At 40.0% G+C, this 6,846-nt stretch overlaps 1 long non-coding RNA gene across 1 annotated transcript; it reads left to right on the forward strand.

Annotated features, from left to right (window-relative positions):
* Positions 1-399: 399 nt before the first annotated feature.
* On the forward strand, positions 400-5,970 carry LOC122817345. Its single transcript, XR_006367213.1, has 2 exons — positions 400-462; positions 5,873-5,970. It is a non-coding gene; the product is annotated as an uncharacterized LOC122817345 (long non-coding RNA).
* The last annotated feature ends 876 nt before the right edge of the window (positions 5,971-6,846 follow it).

A 6,846-nucleotide genomic window follows, 5' to 3' on the forward strand; every position in this document is an offset into this window, starting at 1 on the left:
ATTTTTTGTGAACTATGATTGTACAATTCCACTAAATGCATTGAACGTACATATGTAGGACAAGCACCCACATCTCCCTTACAATGGACAATCTCATTCTGTAATTACTTAATATAATCAACTTCAAGGTCACATAAGGTTGAGTTACCTTATATTTTTGGTTTTGACTGTTGTAGGTTGATGGCTTACAAAAAGCAACATAAGTAAATAAATGACATATTATGAGAGCTACATATTGGTTTGGAAGTCATTGAAAATATTTTATGAATATTATAGAATTCAGTTATAAATGTATTTTTATTGAAAACTGGAGTGTATTCTGTTGAATGCCAGCTTGCATGTATTTGAGCACTCTACTTTCATTTGGATTTGCTTAAATGTGGATTTTAATTCACATTCCTGTGTTTTTCAGATTTCTCTCTCACTGTTCCAAGCTTCCAGCCCCAGTAGAAAGTCGTAGTGGTAAGAACATTGTTTAAAATTACTAACAATAGCTTCAGAATGAGTAACATTGCTCACTCAGCTTCTGAGCAAACTTGTTGAGGCTGTTGATTCTGTCTTATGTGGCTGTATTTAAAACAGATGCAGCCTTTTGCCATTGTCAGCTAAACTCTTACCTGCATGTTTACAGTGTTCGCTATATTGTTGTCCATTTGTTTTTTGGTATCTGACTAGAAGGTCTCTAGTCTTCATCCCAGTGTGTGCAGGTGATGGATGAAAAAGTTAAGAATAATCTTCCAAGTTTGCATCTGAGTGCTGCAGACTGTATGCCTTGCTTCATATGTGTAGTATCTCATAGGCAGTATTTCCTCTAGAGGGGGAATGCTTTGTCATTGATTTCTTCCAAAGGAATATCAATCAAAGAAAGTGTTAGTGTAGCCACTGTAGGATTTTTTTAAACTTCCATCAGGACATTGAGTAGGAGTGAGCCATAGGGACCTTGGTGTAATTCACACAGAAGCATGCCTTGAGCATTATGTTTTTGTTTGTTTGTTTTTGTTCCACCCTGATTGGAAGTTTCTTGCTTAACAGCATTAAACCATGTTATGCACTAGATATCCAAGTAGTTCTCATTGAGAGATGTATGTTCCATTTCAAAAATTAAAATATGTACATTGTCATAATGTGTTTTACTTTGCTCAGTATTACTTTTGTGGTTTAAAATGTGCATTACCTTTTTCCTTGAGTTCTAATGCAGACACAAGTATTCCCTGCCCAAGCAGTGCCCATCGTCTGTTTGTTCCCAGAGTTAACATATTTGTGATGTCTCCTGTACACCCACCACCCCAAACATGTAGAAAAAATACTCATGCAAACCCAAGCTCAGATAGATGGTCAAAACAATCAAATACTAGGAACCAAGAACCATAAAAAGAATGCTGACCAAATGTCTTTAAGTGAAATTAAGTACTTTCATCTCATTTTAAGGCTTCTTCAAAATTCAAATACACAGTGCTGTACAAACATTTAAATAGCTCTACAAGTGATTTGGATAAATACTTTTATTTATTTATTTATTTATTTTTAGTTTACATTTGTTGACCGGGCTAGTCTAGCTGGAGAGATTTCCATTTTCAGTAGAGGCCCGAGGAGAAAAGCTCCACCGAAGTAAAAATTAATACATACGTAAAAAATCAACATTCATAACAATAAAACAATTAGTACACAGGTTAGTAATAACAAAAACAGCAAAACTCATATGAAATAAAATATACAAAAACACACAAAAACGGGTACCAAGCAATTTTTTTATAGTTTGGCAGCCCTCAGTTGTAATCACAATTAATAGATATGCCATTATTTAAACCCAGATGTACCTCAGAATTTAATCTCAGTTTCCATGACACCTTCCTGTAGTCAATCATATTTTCCCAGTTTCCACCTCGTACTGTATAAGGAACTTGTTCCAGTACAAAAGATATGAACTTTGTGGTACTGGTGCATCGTTATGCATGTTTACTAAAGACATTAGTTGAATTTTTGGTTTTGATACTAGAATTATGCTCATAAATCCTTCCATAGGATCATGGAAAGTTACTAGGCTGTTGGCTTTGAGGCCCTTACACGCCTAGCCAAGAATTTAGCCCATGTTCCAAAACGTCAGCACCGTATGCCACTGACCAGCAGGGACACAGGTGCAGTCCCAGTGGTGTATTTTCTGTTCTACATCCAGTTCTCCAGGTTGTGCTTAAAAAGGGTTAATGAGGTACTCTGCTTGATGTGGAGAGGGAGTCTATTCCACAAAAGGAGTCGTCTCTGGGACATGAATCTGTCCCGCCAGGAAATCCTGTTGATGTCACAGACCAGGTTGTGGTTGCCCGTGCAAGTTACTCAAGTGGAGCTTGACTTGCGGATGTGCAGCAGTCCCATCAAGGCGAGGTCTGAGATTGCTTTGTATGCCAGACAGAGGTCACCTTTGAGGAGTCTGTAGGAAACCGAGTAGAGGGATAGGACCTTTAGCCTCTCTTTGTAGGGTAGATGCTTGAGGCCCTGAATTCTCCTGGTGAGGAAACTCTGTGGTCTCCCCAGCTGCTGCATGTGCTTTGTGAGGTACTCAGTAATGGGTTTTCTAAAGGAAGAATACAGGGATGTTATGACCACCTTGTCTCCAGATGAGATACCCTTACTAATGAGGTGGACCATGTAGAAAACATTCTGTACAATGGAGGCAATATGATGGTCAAAAGTCAGTTTGCTATCACCCGAGGTGCTCAAGTCTCTCACGACTGATTCCATGCTTAAGGACCTTATTTATCAATATGATAATTTGTGGTGACGTCACTCTCCCCAAACATGATGCATTTTTTGCCATTTAGTTTGAGGCCATGTTTCTGGCACTAGTCATTTGTTTGGGTGAGACCCTCTTGGAGGATGGTCCTCATCACTAGGGGAATTGGTGAAAGCACTAGCTTGCAGTCATGTACAGTCTTGGTCAGCCATATTCCACTGGGTTTGGCCTGCATCTCAGAAAAGTATATCCCAAACAGCAGAGGCCCCAAGACTGATCCCTGGGGTACACCACTTGTTACAGGTCTACTTCTTGAGGTGGCTTCCTCTATTTTGTCTAAGTGCGTTCTATCAGTGAGCCAGTTTGCTACCCATCTGGTAACATATTAATTAATACCTAGTTGGGAGAGTTTATCTAGTATACCGGAGTGGGGAAATAGTATTGAAGGCTTCGGCCAGGTCAAGGTGTAGGCAGTGTGCACTGTCCCCTCTTCCATGGCCTTGGTGACTGTGTCCCAAAGAAGTTGACTAAATTTAACAGGCACAGCCTCCCCTTGATGAAACCAAACTGTGTGGGATCGAGTGTCTGGAGGTTGCCAATGTCCCTATTAATGAGGTCAATGATAATTCGCTCCATGGCCTTGCAGATCAGGCTAGTTAGGCTGATGGGTCTATAATTTCCTGGATCGGTGGATGCTCCACCTTTGTGCAGAGGGATGACCGTGGCTGTCCTCCACTTGGCTGGGACAACGCCAGTGCTCAGGCTTTGGTTGAATAGTGTGCCTAATGATGCTGCAGGTTCCTGTCTGAGTTCATGTAGAATGCAGCCTAGGATGTTATCGGGTCCCATGGAGGTTGTATTTTTTGCCTTTGAGAGGGCAGTGATGACTGGCTCCCTAGAGATGAGGGGAGGTGGCAGGTACTGGGCATGTCCTGTTTTACTGATTGGGTACAGAGGAGTGAAGTTTTCACTGAACCTGTCTGCCAGCAGGTTGGCTATATCTACAGCATTTGTGTATGTGGTGTCCTTGACCACCATTTCTGAGCAGATCCTGGGTGCTTCTCTTTAGTTTGCGGAAATATGTGACGAAGGCCTTATGATTGTCTTTAGTAGATGTGGCCAGGTTGGACTCAAAGTTTACTTTGGAGGATTTCACTAGTGCTCTTATTTGCTTGTTCTGGCTAAGGAGAGATTGCTTCCAATTGGGCACCTTCTCCTTCTTGGTCCTGGACAGCAATTTCTTCCTTTATTGCAGATGTCCACCAGACAGGTTTACTCTTCCTTGAGGAGGAGGATTTCGTCCTGTCTGATATTCCAGATTCCATGCATTTATATAAATGCTCATGTAATACTTTGGTGCATGTTTGGACATATGTGCCAGTTCCTGTGGTGGGGGAAGGGGCTGTGAAGTTGTTTATACCTTCCCTCAGGAGGTTGTAATCAGCTTTTGGAGAAGTTTTTTTGTTTGCCCTAGCTGGAGGGTCAGGGGAGATGGTGACTTTGAAAGTGACTGCTTTGTGGTCGGGTCTTACCAGGGATGATTACACTGTAGGGATGCTGCGGTGGTTACTTATGTTGGTTAATACCAAGTCCAAGATATTTTCACCTCTTGTGGGGTTGTCGACCAACTGGTCCAATACATTTACATTGATGACATCAAGGAATCTCTGGGCATTTGTGTTTTGTCATAAGTTTTTCTTCCAATCTGTGGTTGGATAGTTAGTCACCCAGGATCAGGGTAAAGAGTTGAATCTTGATAGATTTGAAGAGGTCCAAATAATTGGAGTGGGCATTTTGAGTCAAAGTTTGAGGAGCCTGTAGCTAGCTATGATTCGAACAGGGGTCTTTTCAGTTGTTAACTGCACCTGGAGTGTTTCCTGTGCGTCATACTGTTTGATGAGCCTGGAGGTGTGTGTGTTTTATATATATATATATATATATATATATATATATATATATATTGCAACTCCATCTCATTTTGCTTTGTTGCCCATGGTTTGGGGTTTGAATGTATGATAGGATGAGTAACCGGGTATGGCTTGGGTGCTCTCTGCAGCTTTAAACCAGTTTTCTGTGACTGCACAAATGTCAGCATCTTCCAGGGTTAAGAATGCTTGCAGTGAGTAAGAGTTCTGTCTTCCACATACACTCAAAAAAAAAAAAAAAGAAAACTATCGCAGGATATACAAGAGGCCATATAAATACCCCTTTTATACCACAATTGTAATGTCCCACATAACCAATGTTCCTTTTTTATCTTTGTACAGATATATTAGTTGTGTCATTGATACATTGGCTGCAACAGCCACATTTCAGTCATTTTTCTGACACTACTTGAGTTGGAGGTGTACTTATTGTAATTATTTTCATGCTTTTCTTTAGGGCTGCTGCTTCTTTTTATACACAGGTAAAGGCTCATCACCCAAAACTTGTTTGGGATGACCATTCTTGATGGTTAGGTCCCAATTGTGGCATATGTTTTTCAAATGCTTGTTATTCTTGTCAAAATGTAAAATCATAACAGTTTTAAAATTGATACTGTCATGCTGGGCATTTGTTGTTATAACTCAGTCAGTTTGCTTCAGAATAGGTGTCAAGTCTGTCATCAAAATCATTGAAGGCAGAACACCCATCCTAAACTTCTCATCAGAAATTAGTCTAGAAAGTTTAATAGGTTGACCTTTGACCAACCCTTTTGACTTGCAGATCCCAGATATTTCCCATATAGCATAGCAGCAGTAGCCCCACATTGCTGACTTCAGTCTGCAGTGGTATCCATGCTTACCTAGTTTTGGCAGAGCTGCACAAACCCTAACTCCTACTCAGTTATTGGCTACCTGTAAAATATTCAGCTTTTCTGTTCTGATAAGTCCTTTGAATCTGGCTAATGCCTAAACCCAAGATGTGAGCTTCTAAGGAGAATAGCTCACAACCAGACTAGTATTACTCATTTATTTATTCAGTCAGGAACTTTAATATCTTTTGAAAAATAAGTGATATTCATTGACTTCTTGTTCAAAGGAAACACATTTGAAAATAAATAAGAAAAAAGCCCATCACGCAAAACCCAAGACTGGAATGTGTCTGCTACAATTGGTGGTTGTCAAGTTAGTAGGAATGATTTTGTTTTCTTTTTTCTTCTAGTCCTAGAATGGCAGCTGGCACTCAGTGTAAGCAGTACCCTCCTACATTACTGAGTTTCTTCATCTATAATCCAAAGTTTGGACCGAAGGAAGGAGAAGTAAGTTATAAACTGGCATACATCTAGGGTATTTTGGTTTTTAACAAATTGTACTTCATTCTCATAAGAACAGTCTGTGTTTTAGCTGTATTTCAGAGCCTCCCTTTTTCTTAGGGTTTGTGTGTGGCCCATTTTGTAGTATAGAGCAGAGTTTATATGGATCTTTATTGGTAACTTGGTACAGTTGTGTTTGCGGAAATGTTGACAGGGTAGTACTTTATCCATGCAACTTCTGGTATACTTGCTTGAAAAACTGATCCCTGCAGGGAGTGATGAGTAGACTAGAAAAAATGCTTTTGTTAATGGTTTATTTATTTATTTATTTTCAGTTTGATTACCGGGGAAGTCCACTGGGCCAAGAAGTACCCATTTTCAGTGGAGGCCCGGGGAGAAAAGCTCCACAAGCAGTTGTGAATACAATAGGTTACACGATGTAAAAGGTAAAATACAAGAGAAAAAAATTTGCAGACAGGGAAATCACATGCATAATATACATCATAGACAATGCAATACAGCAAAAGAAGAAACTTTTTTTTTTGTCTTTCAATGGCAATACAGAATTTACAGTATTTACATATTTACAGTCAAGTGAAAGTCAAGAGAATCAGTTTTGGAGGAAGGAAAAAGAAACATGAGGGTAGAGTGGAGCAGGAGTATAGAGAGCTTAGAGGGGAAAATCCCTAGAGTTTATATAGGGTGAAAGCAAGGACATTTCCATTTGGATGACAGGTATAAGTAAAGTTGGGTCTTGAAGGATTCAGTGTTAGGTATAGTCCTAAGAGATGGTGGGAGGGAGTTCCATTTTTTACCTAGGTAGAAGGAGAGTAGAAGCTGTCCAGCGGGACGTTTAGGTTTGTGGATGGAGATTAGGTTTTGG

This window comes from Protopterus annectens, chromosome 12.part0 (genome assembly GCF_019279795.1).
Source record: "Protopterus annectens isolate FY-2018-M chromosome 12.part0, PAN1.0, whole genome shotgun sequence".
In the NCBI taxonomy this organism is placed as follows: domain Eukaryota; kingdom Metazoa; phylum Chordata; order Ceratodontiformes; family Protopteridae; genus Protopterus; species Protopterus annectens.